The sequence below is a fragment of the Erinaceus europaeus genome, chromosome 17 (genome assembly GCF_950295315.1).
Source record: "Erinaceus europaeus chromosome 17, mEriEur2.1, whole genome shotgun sequence".
In the NCBI taxonomy this organism is placed as follows: Eukaryota; Metazoa; Chordata; class Mammalia; order Eulipotyphla; family Erinaceidae; genus Erinaceus; species Erinaceus europaeus.
Window position 1 is genome coordinate 46,044,658 of NC_080178.1, and position 20,848 is coordinate 46,065,505.

The 20,848-nt window shown below is 41.8% G+C and overlaps 1 non-coding gene and 2 pseudogenes across 1 annotated transcript; 1 reads left to right on the forward strand and 2 right to left on the reverse strand.

Moving 5' to 3' along the window:
* The first annotated feature begins 1,553 nt into the window (after positions 1-1,553).
* LOC132533730 (protein SETSIP-like) lies at positions 1,554-2,516 on the forward strand (annotated as a pseudogene).
* An 11,220-nt stretch (positions 2,517-13,736) lies between these two features.
* LOC132533731 (polycomb protein EED-like) lies at positions 13,737-19,879 on the reverse strand (annotated as a pseudogene).
* LOC132534188 (small nucleolar RNA SNORA3/SNORA45 family) lies at positions 14,978-15,103 on the reverse strand. The gene has a single exon (XR_009545862.1). It is a non-coding gene; the product is annotated as a small nucleolar RNA SNORA3/SNORA45 family (small nucleolar RNA).
* Positions 19,880-20,848: the final 969 nt, after the last annotated feature.

The window sequence follows — 20,848 nt, forward strand, 5'->3', positions numbered from 1 at the left end:
GACCAGTACCTGCCCTGCTTTTGCAAGATGTAGTCTCAGAGGTCTTAGGTTCTGTTTTGGTGTTCTTTGATGGACTATGGATGCGGTATTCTATAAGAAAACAACAACCACACAATTTCACATCTAGAGTAACTATCATCTTAGAGGCAAATATAGCCAATGGAAGATGTCTCAGTGGTTCTTTTCAGGGATCTGCATTGCAGAAGTTAGGGATCTATGTGTCTGATAAGCCTGGACTTCAATCTCAGCATGCTTGCTTACAACTTTACTTTTGAACATTACGGACAGCACAGTCTCAGGCATAGAAAATGCGGTCAGCACACACACACACACACACACACACACACACACACACACACACACTGCCTGTGGAATTAACATTCTAAAGCAAAGTTACTAAACAAGGTAAGTGAAATCTCTAGTGTATTTGGAAACACTGATGACTATACAGTTCTACCTTCTTCCTGAGAGACTGTGAGCCCTGGACATCCCTGCTGTCCTCACTACGGAGCACAAATGGTGGGACACTCTGTGAAGGCATGAATGCAAATATCTAATATTTCTGAATCAAGATACAACTCAAATTACATTTAGTAAAGTGTGCACTTCCACCCCCCCAAAAAAAAAAAACAGCCTGTTACCTTTTGGTTCTTGTTTTTGTAAAGACAGACTTATTAAGCTCCAAGGTGATAAGCAATGTTACAGGTGCAATATTTCCAGAGGCTGGAATGGGTTTTTAACCTGGAGGTTTAGGTAGAAAGTTGACTGCAGAATTAAGAGAGAGAGAGAGAGAGAGAGAGAGAGAGAGAGAGAGTTGGTTTCCTTTCAAACTTTTCATTTTAGGCTTTAGAGGTCATATAGATACACTGAAGAGAGAATAATACAATAGGAACCTATAATACATTCTTACTCTACACCAACAGTGCTAAGTGCTTAATATAATGCATAATGGGCAAGGGATATAGGAAAGTTTTTATGCAAAATTATTTTTTGTGTCTGATGCTTTGAGGTGACAGGTTCAGTTCCTGGCAGAGGGGGGGAGAGATAGAGAGGGAGAGAGAGAAATAGGGGGGATAGGAGAGAATGAAAGAAGATTGCATAAATAGCAACTTAAGATAACAAAGAAAATCTCTAAATCGAAGGACCAGTCCTCAAAAGGTTGTCTGACAACTTCTAGGTATCTCGAGCACCTAAAAAACAAACAAACAAACAAAAAAAAAACTTTGGATTTCTCCATATGCTTCAAGCAAAGTCACGAGCCACAGACATGAGGACCCTACTAATTTCTATTAAGCCACATAGCTCAGTTTAGAACTACAACTCAGGATATATATAATGGAACACGGTACATTCAGCTCACTTGATGCATTTCTTTCACCTACCTAGGCAATCCTCCTTACCCAGCAGACATCTGAACTTTGACTCTTTGAAGTAGTAGAGAGTCAGCAAAGAGTCTTAGTTGAGAATCTCAGGGATTAGAATTAAGGTGAGATAGAAAATTCTAGAAATCTCCTAGCTGGCTTGTTCATTAAGTCTATTTCATTCTGTACTAAATGGATATATTCCATTGCTTCCTGTTGCTTTTTCACCAAGCTGCTTTATGGGGAGTGACAATTTTGAAGGTAGAACAGAAATATATCAAACTCTGCCAACCATTTTTTCAGAAGAGATCAGAATTGATGGCCAATATGCCAAAGTTTGGGGTAGCATTTGTCAACCACCCACAGGTGTCTACACTGCTTGGGGAAGAGTATGAAGAAGCGCTGCATTACCTGACAATAGTTGAAGTGACAGAATTTGAAGATAGTGAATCAGGTAACAGAATAGACTTTTATTTTGTTTAAAACCCTTACTTTGAAAATAAAGTTCTCCCCAAAGAATTTCATCTGAATGAGAGTGGTGATCCTTCTTTTTGAAGGATCCACTGAAATCAAATGGAAATCTGGAAAGGATTTGATCAAATGTTCAATTCAAACACAAAATAAAACCAACAGGAAGAGACAGCATGAGGAACCAGAGACCTTCTTCACCTGGTTTATTGACCATTCTGGTGCAGATGCAGGTGAGTTAAGAGAGGTCATTAAAGATGGTATCTGGCCAAATCCACTACAATACTACTTGATTCCTGATATGGATGATGAATAAGGTGAGGGGGAAGATGATGATGATGATGATGATGATGATGATGAAGGAGAAGAGGAAGAAGGATTAGAAGATATGAAGAAGTGGGGGCCTGGTGGTGGTGCACATGGTTGAGCTCACGTGTTACAATGTGCAAGGACCTGGGTTCAAGCCCCCAATCCCCACCTGCAGGGGGTAGAGCTTCACAAGTGGTGAAGTAGTACTGCAGGTGTCCCTCTGTCTCTCACCCTCTCTATCCTTCCCTTCCCTCGTGATTTCTGACAGTCTCTATCCAATCAATAAATAGATAATATTTTTTTTAAAAAAGAAGATATGAAGGAGATGAGGATGAAGGAGAAGAAGATGGTGACTAGGGGGAGGAAAGAGAGGAAGATGAAGGATATGACTAATGAAACACTGATGAATTTCAGCATTTTAAAATTTTCTCCTGTCCCTGGGAGCAAGTTGTATTCTTTATTTTTTTCCATTTTTTCCCTCCCTTGTACACAGTCACCCTGTCTTTGAGGTCTTCTCTCTCCTTTATACGATAGTTATCAACTTATTGGGGGGGGGATACTTTGATAAGAATAGTTGAAAAGAATCTCTATCCTTTTCTGTTCCAAACTAATATATTTTTTCATTTAAAACATTTTTAAGAAAACCTGTATCTTTCTGCAGTTAGCAGAAAGACAGACAGCTTTGTGTTGTTGTTGTTTTTCATTATTTTTATTTATAAAAGGAAACACTGATAAAACCATAGGATAACAGGGGTAAAACACCCTCATCCTTTTTCAACAAAAACTTTTGGAATCAATATCACCAAGCTCTGTGGGAACAAAAAACAACTTTCTGCTCCTTCAGCTCTGCTAGAAGCTGGGCGCTTCTGTGTAGTAGTGCATAGAATTCTCGCTTTTTTCCTCCTTTCTCTCAGATCTTGAATCTGAGGGGATCATATGGCAAAGCAGGCACCTTCCCAGTTTTTGTTTGTTTGCTTGTTTTTGTTTTTGCCTCCAGGGTTATAGCTGGGGCCCAGTGCTGGCACTACAAATTGACTGCTCCTGGTGGCCATCTTTTGTCCATTGTTGCTGCTGTTATTCTTGTTACGACTGCTGTTAGACAGGACAGAGAAAAATTGAGAGGAGGGGAAGTTGGAGTGGAGGAGAGAAAAACAGACATCTGCAGACCTGGTTCACGGCTTGCAAAATGACTCCTCCCTCCCCCGCAGGGAACTGAACTGGGATCATTGTGCACATCCTTGTGCTTCACACTATGTGTGCTTAACCCGGTGTACTAGCTAGTTTTGAATCCTCATTCCCAGACTATTCCAGTCTGACTATTCCAGTCTATTTTCAGTCTGAAAATGTAATTCAAGAGCTAGGTGGTGACACACCAGTACAGTGCATATGACACTGCAGAAGGACCTGGGTTCAAGCCTCTGGTCCCTAGCTGCTGCAGGGAGGGAAGCATCATGAGTGATGATGCAGTGCTGCTGATGCTACTGCTGCATATGTTAGTGCTGCAGATGTTCCTTCCCTTTCTTCTCTAATTCTCCCTTCCCTCTCAATTTCTGTCTCTATCCAACAAATGAATAAAGAAATGAAATAGTAAAGAAGTGAGTGCAGATGTAAAAATAAAAATGCAATTTCATCAAACTTTGAGCTGTGGGAGTATCATAGCCAATGAGCTTTATCAGAGTTGAACTACCGTTAACTGGAGAAGAAAACCATCATAAAATTCCTTTTAAGAATCCCAATTGCCAGGAGCCATTTCTCTGCTTGATAGATGATAAGCTTTGAGATAATGGAACCCCTCAAGACAAGTGTTAATTCCCCCCTGGGCAGGCCATTTCTCCTCAGGTAAACCATTTATCAGTAATCAAGTGAGTCAACACAAGTGAGTCAACACACAGTTTGGTTTCCGCCATTTGTTGCAAGGAACATTCCGCTTTGAAGTTTGCTCCCCCTCCCCCCTCCTCCAGCATTCCCTCTCCTTCCCCAAAGCCTTATAATGCCTGGGAACACAATAAAATTTTGCAGCTTGATCAGAAACCTGTCCTGCTGTCATTCTTTCGTGTCTCGTGTCCCTTTCATTCCAGGTCTTTTTGGGTTCCTAGCCCCTGCTCACCACCCTGCTGGTTGGGGCACCAAATGTTACAAATAATCTTCTCAGTCACACTGAAAGTCACAGTAGATTAATTCGGAACCTGATACCAACTGCATTTCTATCAACAGAGCTTCTTGACCCATGACAACTAACACGATCAGGGCAGGTTAAGAAATGTACACATTGGGAGTCCGGGGATAGCGCAGCAGGTTAAGCGTACATGGCGTAAAGCACAAGGACCGGTATAAGGATCCTGGTTCAAGCCCCTGGCTCCCCACCTGCAGGGGAGTCGCTTCACAAGCAGTGAAGCAGGTCTGCAGGTGTCTATCTTCTCTCCCTCTCTCTGTCTCCCACTCCTCTCTCCATTTCTCTCTGTTCTATACAAACGATAACATCAATAACAACAACAATAATAACTACAACAATAAAAACAACAAGGGCAACAAAAAGGGAAAATGAATAAATATTTTTAAAAATCTTAAAAAAAGAGAAATGTACACATCAAGGGTGGGTTGGTGGCACAGTTGGATTACACATGACTATGCACAAGGACCCAGGTTCAAGATCTCAGCCCCCAACTGCAGGGGGTGGAGGGGGGGAAGCTTCAGGAGTAGTAAGGCAGTGATGCAGGTGTCTTTCTTCCCCCCTCAGAATTTCTCTATGTCCTATATAAGAAAACTAAAATAAAACAAAATAAAAAAAAAAGAAAGCAGACACTGTATTACTGAGTCTCCTTGCATAAAAGTTCCTAAAATACTGGTATCTTCCCTTATGTATAAATGGTTCAACAGATGCTGACAGTATACCAGACATTATACCAGAGGCTATGAATACACATGCTCACATATAACATATACCTATGATTTCATATCAATACTTTAAAAGAAGCATTATTCTTGGAGGATGTTAAACGGAAATGAACTCAATTTCTGTACTTTTTCTGAAAACCTAAATTATTTATTTATTAGTAAGACACAGGTTATGGAGGAGGAGAGGGAGGCAGAGTGAGAACCAGAGCATCACTCTGGCATGAGATGCCAAAGCTTGAACTCAAAACTTCTTGCATGAGAGTCCAACATCACCTCTCAGGTACACAATCACCTTTAAAAAAAAAATGACATACAGGGCAGGGGTAGATAGTCTAATGGTTATGCAAAGAGACTCATGCTAGAGGCTCTGAAGTCCCAGGTGATCTAAAATAAGTATTTAAGATATCACCGAATGAATGAAATCTTTAAATAAAGAACAGATTTATAAGTATCCAAGGAGTCTCTAAAACAGCTGACTCAAGTACAGAGTTTTGTCATGTTCAAGAGCCAGGTTCCAGGCCCGGCCCAGCGCACTGGAGGAAGCCGCGCTGCTGTGGTCCTTAACACCATTCAACAAAGAGTCTGCAACACTGAACAGCAGCAAGAAAGCAGAGCTCTGGGACATTTCCAGGCGGCTTCCAAGGTGGCGAGCCAGGCTGCCTCCAGAGTATTCCTGACCATTTCAGGGGGTGACCTCGCCCCTGTCACACAATCTAGCCCAGTGGGCATCCTCTCTGGGGACCTTACAAGGAGTCCTGCTACCGACCAACACAGGGCGACTGGGGAGAAACTTAGGTCCGGCTTGCCCTGGACTCCTCCAGGCTACACCCGGCCGGGTAGGTCTACACTGTCCGAGCACGGGGGTCGTTAAAAAAACAGGGTCCTCAAACCAGATGAGAACTCCCGACTGCCGGCGGGTGACAGGAGCTCCGGCAGAGGTCTACACTGCCAGCCACACAGCTTGACCTGGGTGGGAACTGGAGCTCCTGGAGAGGGTGGTGAGCAAAGAAAGGCCCAGCCAGGATGCGCCTGCAGAGGCCAGGTTTGGGGCCAGACATCCCTGCTCCCCGCCCAGCCTGGCCTCAACACCACCCCCACCCCGCCCTTCCTCACCAGTCTCCCAGCCACTAAGCAGTGAACATGGCGGAGACCCTGCGCCAGCTGGCGGGTGGCCAAAACCTTTGATGAGTCGCGGATATGCCAGGCCATGTGGGGAGGAATTCTGTCCAGCAGATGCAGGAGGCTCAAGGGCCCATACTACAGGGCCACCCAGTGCATGACCTCTGTCCTCCCTCAAAACTAGCGACCCACCCTGGGAACCAGTACTTCCGGGCAATGTGCCAAGCTCTGCCACTACAAGTGAGTGACAATCATCTATAGTGTGATTTTCTTTGGGCGGTGGGAGGGTGCATTCAATTTTGGAAACCGCTACTAATCACAATTTTCAAAAAGGAAAAATTAATGTGCAATATGGTGTATTATCATGATCGTTGTTATATAAATAAGGGCCATAAACCTTAAAAAAAAAAAAAAATCTTGTCAAAAAAAAAATCAGTCTTTGTGTTTTGTGATCACCTGACTTTTCTTTCCAGATCTTGAGAGAGAGAATCAGACATCTCTTTCTCTCTTAGGTACATGTGCTATAAAGGATGAAACTCACAGGACTTCATCCTTGGGATTCCAGCACCCTGTCCACTGTACCACCTCCCAGATGGCATTTTACTTTCTACCTGCTTTACAGGCCTTCTGTATTGCCTCTGCTTTAGATACACTCATTTCATCTGCTGTCTCCGGATATTCTGGGATTTTATGGTCTTTTACCTTCTGATTTCATTTTTGTTTCTTAAACATAAATATATGAAAAATCATGTTGCCTTTGGGATAAAACAGCGATTGTCAGCTCTATGATATCCTCAACCAATTATTCTTAACCAATTTACAGGTGAAATAATTCACTTTAGGCATACTTGACATCATTGTTAGCCTTCTGCATTTGTTTCTACTTCTAAGTTCATTCCTTCTTTAATATTCCCACTAAAAGTCCTATGGCAATATTTTACATATTACTAAATATTTTGTATTCAACTGTAGTCAGGAAATAGCTCATGAAATAGATGAGCTTATTGAGTGTGAGGTCCTGCATTCAAACCAGGTATGAAACAGGAGTACCAGAGATCACATGGAGAGTGGGAGGAGTGGCAGGAGAGCTCCATGAATGGTGGCATGGTGCTAGGTGTCTCTCTAGATAAATGGAAAGAAAAAAATGTGCTTGGGTACACTCACAGTCCAGAGTTTATTCCTCAGGGAACACTAATAAAATTATATATATATTAGAATTTGCAGGCCATCAAAATAACTCACTTTAATAGTGTGGTGTGGGTGGGGGGAGATAGCATAATGGTTATGCAAAGGTCATAATGGTTATGCCTCAGGCTCCAAAGACCCAGGTTCAGTCACCCACACTACCAAAAGCCAGAGCTGATCAGTTCTCTGGTTAAAATAAATAAATAAATAAATAAATAAATAAAATAGATTAATACTGGGATGCTCTGACATGCCTAGAACCTAGGTTCAAGCCCAGCTCCCTCTGCATTGGAGGAAAGCATTGGTGATGAGTCTATTTGAAAGTCAGGTCAGAGTAGTGCAGCCATGCTGACAAAATTTTAAAACTAAAATTTTTAATAAAATTAAAAATGTATTTACGGTTTAGTGTAGGCTACATTCCAGTTGCTTTACATGTGTTAACTGACTGTATGGATACAATAACCCTATGAAGCTTATTATTCCATACATAAGGAAACTGGAACAAATTCTAAGATATTTATCCAAGGTTAGCACATGGTGGCAGCAAAATCTTATGTGTTTTTTTGTTTTGTTTTGTTTTGTTTAGAAGTAAATGATCCAAACTTTATTTGGACTGGCAGAACCACAATTTATGTCCTATCAGGAAAAAGAACTACAAAAATAAAGATCATTACAAAAAGGTAAGTCATATATTTATTACTTTCAACCATTCTTTTCATCACAATGAAGCAACACAATTTTACAAAAATAAAATTTTATTAAAAGCAGTAGAATCTGAGCAAGAGACAGTATAAAGAATGTGAACAGTGTAAACATCACTACATTCAGCTCACCTTGGTTGAATGCTGATAGACAACAATGGCTCTAAGTGCCCTTAATAGCCAGATATATTAGTTCTCTTGTACACAGAAAACACACGCTAATTTTGATTAGGAAAAGGTATTTTATCGAAGTCGGTCCCATCATCAAATGCTGCCATTGTCACAAATAGCTATGAGCATGCCACTGTCTCTGCTAAGCTGGTTTGACAAATAGCAACCCCACATTTATGATGAGACAATGTTGTACATCTAGGGAGAAAACATGACAACAGGTTATACTATTCATGCAGAATGCTGTCGTGTTTCATTCATTTACATCTAACTCACTTAAAACTGTGAATGAGACAGTGAACAATGTTCCACCTCATGTAGAAGGCATTCAAAACAAAACAGACTTCACACAAAGACTTCTGTCCAAAATGAGCATATTTTAAATTTAAGATGTACTGTGTAACTTACATAGAAAACTAATATTCCTTCACTATACTCCTGAAAAGCAATAAAATAAAAAAAACAAAAAAGTAGGGCTGGGGAGACACCATAGTGGTTGTGTGAAAGATTTTCATGCCTGAGGCTCCAGGCCCCAGTGTTCAAACCATAGCACCACCATAAGCCAGAGCTGCGCAGTGCTTTGGTAAAAACTAAATAGGTGCATCAAAATAACTCTGGAATGATATAAGAATCTCTAAAGTGATAAAACATTTTAGAGAAAAGGATAGAAATTATGAATTTCTAAATACTTGCTTAGCTTTGTGAGGATCTTCAGCTTCTAAATCCCAAACATAGAGTTTGCCAACCCAATTGCCCAGTGCAAGCATCTGTATAAACCTATTTTTAAAACCATCGAATTATCAAAGTAAGGCCACTGAGTAGTCAAATTGTCCTAAGAAACCTTTCTACCTTTAGAAAAGTCACCTCTTGAAAATGAGTGTATTATCATTCTATTGCGTTTTTTACTTCTGATTTGTAAATGGGTGCAAGAAACATTGTAAATGGACTATGAAATCTCATCTGAAATTACCCTTTCCAGTAATTTGTTATGCCATGGCCAATTCTGATAAGAAATTACATGCTATTTGGTGGCAGAGAAACACAGCTTTTATTACAGTAATATTGCAACTGTCCCTTTGTTATTGCTATTAATCTCTTACTGTGCTTAATTTATAAACCAAACTTCACCATAGGTGTGTATGCATCTTAGGAAAAAGCAGGATATACACAGGTGCTACCTGAACTTTGAAAATTAAGGTATTATGCAAATCATTTGACAATGACTTTACAACTTGCACCAGCCAGTAGTTTCTTCTGTTGTAACAGTATAGCCAAAGCTATAGAAAACTCTTTCAATACTTTCATCCTAATATCAACTGTCCTAAGAATTTCAGATAGCTGCTATTTTTGTCTTTACCTTATGTACTGATTTTTTTCAAATTTTTCTGGTAATGTTACACAGATGGATTAATAATCTAGCCTCCAATATTAAAACTTAGTAACAGGGGGAAGAGCCAACATGGTGACTGGAATGTAGCAGCACCTGTGGGCGCTGACATCAACTGCTAGAAAGCCTTGAAATCCTGGCCTTCAGCGGGACAAGCAAGGAGGCATCCTAAAGGTAGACCATGGAGGTGATTATAATTCAATTTGGGTAAAAAATAAGAAAGTATATTTCTTGATTAACTCTCTTAGACGCCTCTCCCCATAACCAGACCCCAGGGGTAGGGAGCTGCTGCTAGAAGGCTCCCCGTGGAGCTCTTTCTTTACCAAGATTCCTGGCCCTCAGGGGTGCCATTAACCCTGCTTCCAAATTTCTAGGCTATTTCTGTTGTTCCTCTGATTAAGGGACTTAGACAAATTCAAATGATAATTAGCTGATCAAGCAAGCCTCACCCAGCCTGCTTGAAAGTTTTAATTTTCATATTTGTTTTGTATTGTGTTTTCTTTCTCAATCAGGTGTCTAGACTAAATGTACATAGGCTAACAGGGAGCTATCCAAGCTGAAGACACATTGCTTGGGCTTTTTATTCTGTTTTATTTTACAAATACTATTATATATACATGCATATCACTTCCCCTCCTCAGGTGACCAAAATTAACTCTTAGTATACTTTCCATTGCTAGATGACAAGAATTACCACCCACTGTGAGAGAAACTTGTCTCACTTTTCATACCTCCTCTTAACACTATCACCCTTCTCCCACATTCAAGCCAATTAAAAAATATATATACACAACTCTCCTTTCACTACTTTTTTTCTTTTTCCTACTTTTCTTTTCTCTCTTTTTTTTTCCACTGTCTTCCTTTCTCCCTTGCTCCTCCCTCTACCTTGTGAATTCACTGATACTTATTTGTGAACACTTTCAGGGAAGAAGACTGACTCAGAGCGGACTCTCTTTGTGTGTGTCTCTGCTCTACTTCCCCTTCCCCTCTTGCTACTCCTAGAATCTATAGTGGACAGTAGATTTGCATAACTGTCTATTCCTGCTATCCCTTTTTTCCTTTCTCTTTCTTTTTCATTTAGATTTGGTTGCTATTTTTTTCTTGAACTGGAGACATTGTAGGACTAACTGGTATTGGTTATACTGCTTCAGTCATTGCTTTAGTTTCTACTGTAATTTCTGAGGGTGGTGATTGCATTTGTCATAAAGGTATTTAGTATAGTGTGGCTTGTACATAAAACAAAGCAACTGAGGAGCAACAGAACATAAAAATAAAAAACACATTAAACTGGGTAGATCAAGAGCAAATAGAACTGCTAATACAATAAATGAAGACAAGAGCCAAGAAGAAACTACAAATCAGACAGAAGTAACAATAGATAATAAAAAGCATGCAAGCAATAATAAATTTAGTAATCACAGAAATGAAAACAGCTTTGGATGAAAGGAATAGCACTTTAGGGAAACAAGAGATGAGACCCTCAAGGAAAATACTAACTACCTTGAGGCAATTAGAGAACTGAAAGCTGAAATAGCTATAATGAAGAAAGCAGCCGAGGGAAGGGAAAGCAGACTAGCAGAAGCAGAAAACAGAATTAGTCAGACAGAGGATGAGTTAGAGAAAAATAATAAATAGTTGAAAGAGCTCAAAAAGAGATTGAGAGACACTGAAAACAGCAACAGAGACATATGGGATGATCTCAAAAGAAGTATCATTTGCATAGTTTGCCTGCCAGAGGAAGAAAGAGAGGAAGGGGAAGCAAGCATTCTAGAAGAAATTATAGAAGAAAACTTCGCAGACCTGAACAACAGAAAGGACATTAAGATCCAAGAGGCTCAAAGAGTCCCAAACAGAATCAACCCAGACCTGAATACACCAAGACACATTATAGTCACAATGAAAAGAAGTAAGGATAAAGAAAGGATCCTACAGGCTGTAAGAGAAAAACAAAAAATCACATGCAGGGGAAAACCTATAAGATGATCAGCAGACTTCTCTACCCAAACTCTAAAGGCCAGAAGAGAATGGCAAGATATCTATCGAGCCCTGAATGAAAAAGGGTTTCAACCAAGGATAATATATCCAGCTAGACTTTCATTCAAACTAGATGGAGTCATCAAAACCTTCTCAACAAACAACAGTTAAAGGATGCAACTATCACCAAACTGGCCCTGAAAGAGGTTCTAAAAACCTCTTACAAACAAGAACATCACTATAATACTTGCAACATATCATATAAAAACTTGTTGAACAATGGGACTACAACACATTAAATCCATAATATCAGTAAATGTCAATGGCTTAAACTCACTCATCAAAAGGCACAGAGTGGGATGATGGGTCAGAAAACATAACCCAACCATATGCTGCTTGCAAGAATCCAACTTGACCCAACAAGACAAACACAGACTTAAAGTAAAAGGATGGAAAACTATCCTACAGGCTAATGGAATACAAAAAAAAAGGCAGGAACAGCCATTCTCATCTCAGACACAATAGGTTTTAAATTAAATAAAGTAATAAAAGATAGGCAAGGTGATTACATAATGATTAAAGGACCAATCAGCCAAGAAGGTATAACAATTACTAACATTTATGCACCCAATGAAGGACCATCTATATAATCAAACACCTTCTCAAAGAACTTCAAAAACACAACAATAGTAATACAATAATAGTGGGAGACTTTAACACCCCATTCTCACACTTAGACAGATCAACAAATCACAGAATCAACAAAGAAAAAAGAGAATTAAATGAAGAGATTGACAGACTAGAACTCTTGGACATTTTCAGAGCTCTTAACCCCAAAAACTTGGAATACACATTCTCTTCAAATACACACAACACATATTCAAGGATAAAAATTGCTCACTTGGATGGCGAGCTGCTGTGCCCCCACCACAATGAAGTAGCTTCAGTTCTTTGGTCTTGTGCACACACACTCCTCCCCCCCTTTATTTATTTGATAGGACAGAGAAATTGAGAGGAAGAGGACAGGTTAGGGTAAAGAGAGACATGGATCACTACTTCATAGCTTGTAAAGCTTCCCCCTGCAGGTGGGGACTGGGGATTGTACCCTGCACATGGTAAAAAAAAACTAGCAATAATATATATACCAGAGTACTGATTATCTCTGGCTTATGGTGGCACAGGGACTGAACCTGGGACTTCAGAGCCTCAGACATAATCATGCTATCTAACCCCTACCAAAATAATAAAATATAAAAATCTCTTTCATGATAGGCTGAAAGTATGAATCTCCACCCCTGTGAAACAATTACAGAAGCCAGACCTTCCACCTTCTACACCCCATAATGATCCTGGGTCCATATTACCAGAGAGATAAAGAATAGGGAAGTCTTCAAGGAAGGGGATGCAATACAGAGTTCTGGTGGTGGTAACTGTGTGGAATTGTACCCCTTTTATCCTATGGTCTTGCCAATTTTTCCATTCTATAAATGATAAAAAATACTTTAAAACTTAGAAAGCAAAAGGCTTACAATTCTACAGATATGAAAAAGAATATGAGAGGAACAAAAACCTCTCATGAAAATCCAGAGAAATATGAAAGAAATGATGTTTAGTCATTAATACTAGCTTTGCTAGGACAATTTTAAAAAACTAGCCTGAGAGATGACACAGTGGCTAAAGCCTTGGGACCTCAGGCAAGAGGTGCTGAGTTCAATCCTGGTATGCATATGACTGTGATAATCGGGTTATCTCTCTCATTAATAAACAAATAAATATTCTTAAAATTTTTATTTAGGGTGGAGGCAGACAGCATAATGGCTATGCAAAGAGACTCTCATGTCTGAGGTTCCAATGTCCTGCACCACCGTAAACCAGAGCTGAACAGTGCTCTGGTAAAAATAGAAAATAGAATCAATAAAAGTTATAGTGGAAAGAGACAGAAATTAAGAGGAAAGGGGAGATAAACACACCTGCAGCACTGTTTCCGCACTCATGAAGCTTTTCCCCCTGTAGGAGGGGGTTGGCGAATTGAATCAGGGTCCTTATACAGTACGCTCTACCAGGTATGCCACAGCCCAGCACCAGGAAGGAGAATCTCTTGGCCTAATCATATATATTTTTAAATTTAAATTTACTTAATCAATAACTGATACTCCAAGACCAAAGCACTGCTCAGCTCTAGCTATGGGTGATGCTGGGGTTTCTATCTGGGTCCTTAAAGAGTCAGGGATGAATGCCTTTTGTATAATCATTTTGCTGTCTCCTCAGCCCGTAACTTTATACAAAAAAACAGCCAAGCCAACTACATAAACTTCAAAAACATCACAATTCAGTATTTATGCACACACCTGCATCTACCAGCTCACATCCAGGAAGACTTACTCTTTTGCTTCATACTGTTGTGAACACTAATGGATCCCCACCTTTACTGCGCCAGTTAAACTGAACCTCAAACAGTGGCTGTCTGTGACCTTCCTATAAAATAAAAATGAGGAAAAAATATGAGTATTTTAGAAATCAAAAACAGGGTAAGCCACTTGACCATTTCTCCATACAACATTCTTCCAAAATACAAGCCAGTATTTTATATACCATCACTTTCTGATACATAAAGAGACTTAACAGTCCAGTTATGACATTTTAAATAAATTTATTTTATTTTATTTATTTAATATTGAATAGAGATAGAGAAAAATTGAGAGGGGAGATGAGAGAGAGACAGAGACACCTGTCTCCCCTTGCTGGTGGGGGGGACGAGGGGCTTGAACCCAGGTCCGTGCACACGGTAGCGTGTGTGCTCAGCCAGGTGCCCCACCACCTGCTCCCCCCCCCCCCCCCCGTTATGACATTTTCAAATACTGGCTGCATGGTAACATTTTATTACAAACACTTAACTCAGAGGCTTGGTGACAAGTACTTATCTAGAAAACTGCTTGAAACTTGCTTTCTATTTTCTTAAACCATCATAAGATTTTGAATCAAAATCAGTACTTTTAATGACTCTTCCTCTGTGTGCTTTCACACTCACAAGACATAAGCTCCCCCTACACCTCAGTCAGCTTCTCAGCCCTTCTGCTAAAGAATGTGGTCTTCAGGACATCAGTGGGCTTTGGGAGCTCTCCCTCCAGAGCCCTGTAGCAGCCCTATCACACCACATCAGGTATGGGAGTAGCTCCAGTCTTAATTCTGGCAGCGTTTTCCAGTGTCTGCACTCTGCACATGGTCCAGGGTGGACAACTGAGCAAAAGTTCTGACTCCTCTTTACATAGCAATGCTTCTTACCAACTTCCCCAAAGTAACCTTGGTGTAATGGAGGTCTCCTATGCAAACCTAGAGGTCAAACCACTAAGGAAGTGCCCTGACATTGGCCTCTTGTGGACACTATTTTTAGTACATATCAATGTAATGCATGTCCCTGCCCTGTTGACTATGCCAGGAGGGCCATAGCAAGAGAATAAGGTCAGCAGTGATACTCCAAGGACCCAAGCACACTAAGACAAAAGATGGTACCCAAGAATGACTCTAGTTTCAATAACCCACAGCTCCAAGATGGAAAAGGAACAGATGTAGAGGAAAACAACTAAAATCACCAGTCATCCCTCCCTCTTATCGATAAAATCTACTGAGGAAGAAGTTTTCACCTCCCCCCAGGGTTATTGCTGGGGTTCAGTGTCAGCACTACTAATCCACCTCTTCCAGTGGCCTTTTTTTGTTTTCATTTTTTACCCCAGTTTGACAAGACAGAGAGAAATTGAGAGGGGAAGGGGAGATAGAGAAGGGAAGGGAGAAATATGTGCTTCACTGCTTGTGAAGTGTGCTCCTGAGGTGGGGAATGTGGACTCAAACCTGGGTCCTCGCACTTGTACTTGGAGATAATGGGCACTAAATCAGGTGTGCCACCACCAGTCTCCCCCGAGGACGTAATTACTTATGTAACCAAGTCTGTCTTCCCCAAATACTCAACAATCAAAAATGTATTACATTTATATGCTCTCCTTACACACATACTGTCACCCCCCCCCCAACTTCTTTTTACTTCTGCTCAGCTCTGGCTTACAGTGGTGTGGAGAGTGAACTTGAGATCTTTGGAGTCTCAGACATGACAGTCTCTTTTGCATAATTATTACGCTATCTCCCCATCCCACATTTATACCCTTTCTTTGAAAGCAATCACAAGCAAAGAACAAAACATATATGTGGGAGTTGGGCAGTAGCGCAGCGGGTTAAGCGCAGGTGGCGCTAAGCACAAGGAGCAGTGGAAGGATCCAGGTTCGAGCCCCTGGCTCCCCACCTGCACGGGAGTCACTTCACAGGTGGTGAAGCAGGTCTGCAGGTGTCTGTCTTTCTCTCCCCCTCTGGGTCCTCCCCTCCTCTCTCCATTTCTCTCTGTCCTATCCAACAACGACGGCATCAATAATAACTACAACAACAAAATAACAAAGGCAACAAAATGAATAAATAAAAAAATAAATATTTTAAAAAACATATGTATGAACTGCACAAAAATATCTTTCAATTCATACAGACTTAAGGTTAACTAGTCAACTATTTTCAGAAACAAGTGCTACTTATATATTTTTAAGATTTTATCAAAAGAGTAACATTTCCCACAATAGTTTCCTTGAATAAAAACAGAAAAAATAGTCTTATGTGCCAAGTATTACCCATTTAAAACAAAGTAAAAAATTAAGCAATACAAAATGACTATTCATCTCAACTACAAAACAGAAAACTTGAGAATAATCTAAATTGGAATTACTCTAACCTCGACAGTTTCTCAAAGATACTTTCCACTGCAAAGTAACTGTAATGCTTAGTGTTCAGCACATACCTTGAGACTATTCACACACTTGAAGGAGTATTTACACTTCTTTGACTTCCATTTCCTTTCCCCCAGCTTTACCTTCCAGGTGCATTCATGGTAATGGTATGTGTATCGGGGCATTCTGAACTTGTATCACCTTCTACACGGACAGCATCATACTGCAAGGAATAAGTTTAGGGGGAAAAATCCACCAAGTGTGAGCACACTTTTTTAGTAGCAAATTACTTTTACTGGGTAGCTTGATATAAAAAAAAGCATTTTCCAAATAAAAAGCATATCAGCTGGTGTCAGCAGGTGGTTCACCTGTGGAGTATACAGGCTATCATGACTAAGACCCTGGGTCTGAGTCCCAGGCCACCATAGAGGACAGTTTGTGTGGTGGGGGTGGGGCTTCTGGAGTAGTGGAGATGTGCTGTGGGGTCTATCCTGTCTCTCTATCTCTCTTATCACTCACCTATCATCTAGAGAAAAGAAAAAAGTGGCAGGGTTGTTGGCATTCAGGTGGGGTGACACTAACAGGAAAGCTAATCCAACTGGTTCCCTCCCCCCCTTCTCTCTCTCTCTCAAGGGATGACACAAAGCAGGGACACCGGAGATAACTGATGTGTTCTCAAATATCCTTTATTATCAGGTGGGCATGAGTTTAAATAGAAAACCAAACTAAGGACATTATTCAAATATGTCAGAAATTACAGGTTTCTTAAAGGTCAGCTTGCCCCTATGGTATGGGGCTGGTATCACAGGAATTGATGAGATACAAGACACTTATTCACCATGATGCAAACAACTTAATTATCCAAAGGTATTTGGAAGAAACATAGGGGTTAAACCAGTAGAGAGAGACAGACAGAAGATGGATATCAAAGGCCATATAGTTGAGAATTTCTCTTGTCTGGGGTCTGAGGTGTATGATGGAGTGTATGATAAGGTGTGTTCTCCTCTGTGATCAGAAGGTGAGGTGAACTTTGAGTAAATGAATCTTAAGGTAGGCAGCCATGTGGCCTGCGGTTAATGGAGAGGGGTAGGGAGGTTTCTGTGGGCTTGAGAGTCAAAAAGGAAGAGCTAAGTATAAGAGATGTGGTTTCTCCCCATTGCTCACCTCAGCAAGGGAGACTTACAAGTGGGTGTCTTTCCCAGACCTTAATCCAGGGATGGGGGAGCTCTCCCTAAGTTCTATCAAGCTTACACATAGCCCCACACAGGGTGGGGACAGCAGGTGGCTTACCAGGGTGCCAGCACAAGTCACCACATGGTAACATCTTGGGTGGCTGGGGGAAGTTTGACAAGTGGTGGAGTGGTGTTACAGTCTATCTCATTCTCTGTTCCTTATCCTTTATCACAAGAAGAAAAAAAGAAGAATCTGGACACTACAAACAGTAGAGTCCTCTAAGCATTAAAGTCCCAAGTGAATTCTAGAATTGGTGCCTTAACATATCAGCAAAAAATACAAAGAAAGCACCCCCAATGAGAATGATGGGAATGATACTACCTTTATGTGGCCTCATGTGTGCCAGTCACTTTAATATTCTGGCTTATTTCACCTAACTGATCTTTTGCTGGGTAGGGTTGCAGGTTTCAAACTCACTTGCACTTAACCCACTGTAATACTACCAACTCCCTATCTGTGGGAATTCTAACCTACTACCTGTATCCAGTACCAGGTTCTAATCACTGATAAAATGCAAGGACCGGCTTAAGGATCCCAGTTCACGCCCCCGGCTCCCCACCCAAAGGGGAGTCACTTTACAGGTGGTGAAGCAGGTTGGCAGGTGTCTTTCTCTCCCCCTCTGTCTTCCCTTCCTTTCTCCATTTCTCTCTCTGTCCTATCCACCAACAACAATAACAATGACAACTGCAACAATAGAACAAGGGCAATAAAAGGGAACAAATAAATAGTTTACAAAATGTAAACTCCCAATACTGAGTAAGATTGGGAACACAAGCAGGAAAGGGAAAATGATGTAAAATGCAGTCTCCAGAAAGTTCAAGGATAAATCCCACAGACAAGCCCCCACTATCTTGAATACTTTGAAAGTCAAGGCCTACCTTGCAAAGGCTGTGTCTGTGCCAGTGTATTTCAGTGATGAAGACTCTAGGGACTAGATGTGTAAGATGCAACCTTTACTCCTAACATTGGTCCAACAAAAACAAACACCACACACCCTGAGAAACTTACACCAGCCTCCTGTAACAAACCAGTTTAAGCTATGATCTTGAGGTCTGTCAGGCAGCCCCCCCTGCTCCATCCTCCATTGCTGACACCATGGCCTATTTACATAATCACTGTTTTGCCTGATCTATCTTCTTTGTACCTTGAGATCTGCCCTGCCTTCAGGGTATTAATTAATCCCACCCACGGGTTAAAACCTTCACAACATTTGCTAAAAGAGTCTCTAACATTCGCCTGCTCTTTCCTTTTCTCCATGCCCTTTCCTAGTCATTTCATTTTCTGACTTGCCACTTCCGGTTTGTGTTGTCTCTGATCAATAAAACCCATTGCTTTCCATCTCTGCCAGGAGTTCCTGGTCTCTCTTCCTCTCCTGGTCTCTCTTCTGTTAGCTAAGCAGCAGCCCAGGTTGGCTCCGGTCCAGTTCTCTCCAACCCAGAGAGCAGGTGCCCAGGAAGAAACACCTGTATCCTTAGCCTAGCAGTGGTCTATCAGAAGAGGCTTCAGAATTTAGAAGAGCAACTTTGAACACATCGTCACTTAAGACAGTTTGAGGAGCTCACTGTATAGAAACTTCACCATGAAACTGGGCTTAGTGGTAACATTCATTTCTTTCTTTTCCTTTTTATCAGAGTATGGCTCAGCACCAGCTGCTGGTGTTGCTGGGGGCTGAATTTAGAACTTTGGAGCCTCAGGCAGAAATGTGATTGTGCAGAATCATTATGCAGGTCTCCCTTGCCCTAGTAATGCCAACTTGTTATTATTATTCCATGTCTCATGACTCGCCTCAACACAGTCAGTCACTGGGCCTAGATGAGTCATCAAGGTCCATGGCAGAGCTTTAAAAATTTAGTAATAGTCATCATAATCATAATCATAACAGTAATAGATTCGACTTTGGAGGTTGGGGAGGAGGCACAGCAGGCAGGACCCAGGCTTTGCAAACACAAGGTCGCAGGTTCCATCCCCCACTCCACACATGCCAGGTTCCTGCTCCAGTCTCATTTAGAAAATTATCATTGTTATTTTTTTAATGTGACCACGGGTGGTGAAGGAAGGGGAAAGGAAGAAAGAGAAAGGGTGATAAATGTCTGTAAAAACTCACAAAGCCAGGAGTCCTTGCTCTGACTCCCCCGCTGCCAGTGGGATGGGAGCAGAGCACACCCAGAGCCCTGCACTCCCAGACCACACTGCACTCACATTCTTGTCCCAGGACAGGTTCAGGTTGCTGTTCCAGTTGCTGCTCAGCTTCTGCTTCTTGGAGGCAGGCATGTAGCTTCCCACCACTACCACCACTGCCACACCTCCCTCAGACATGTTCCCCTGCCGTCACCAGTGTGGCAAAGGGCTCCCAGCCTCCATGGGCGGGCGGGCTGGCGACCTCCACACTGCTGACAAAGACACGTGCCCGCCCGCACGTGTCTGGCCAGTTAAAGACTGAGAGTGATCGCTGGGCTCTGAAGGCAGCGCCTTGCCTCTCCTCTCCTCACAGGACCCCTGCCCACCAGTGCTTGGACAGCAGAGGTGGGCTCTGAGGGTCTCCCCTCAACCCCAGCTCCTACGCAAACGGTGCAGGAACACTGCCCACACCTACGTGCCCAGCCGCCTGGAAGACGCTGGAGTCTGGGCCGTGGACCAGCCCACTCAGCCTTGGTGGCCCACTACACGGCTCGGCTCTGTAATCTCCGATGCAGTAGTTAAAGCCTTCACATTATGCACAGGGATGTTCACAGCCCAACTTTTAAAAACTCAGATGGGAATTGAAATGCTAGAGGAAGCCAGACTGGCCTCCCCCATCCTGTCAGTGAAAGAGTCCCTGGCAGGTGCGCAGGCGCCAGTTGAGTTCTCCAGTGGTCCAGTGGGCGCTGATCCAGGCCACGCCCCGTGGCCACGCCCCCTCAGGCCAGGTGGATGTGGCATGGGATGGGTTTCTAGGCCCCACCCCATGTTCTGCTCAGGGCCGCCCAATTCAGCCCTGATGCATATTTATGAGACTGAGTGATGGGTGTCCTCCAGGCAGTGCTCCTGCTGGGTCAAGTGGATGAAGTCATTCTAGAAGTAGGAATATAAGTCTAAACTCTCAAGTGCTCTATTTTTTATTAATTTTTAAAAAGTTAGCCAGAGCACTTTTCAGCTCTGGCTTAAGGTGGTGCTGAAGGTTGAGCCAGTGACATTCGAGCCTCAGGCATGACAGATATTATTATTATTATTAACCGCCATGATGTCGCCCTGGCATATTAACAGTAGTTAAAGCATCCTGGAGCTTGATTCAGGACTGTTGGAGCA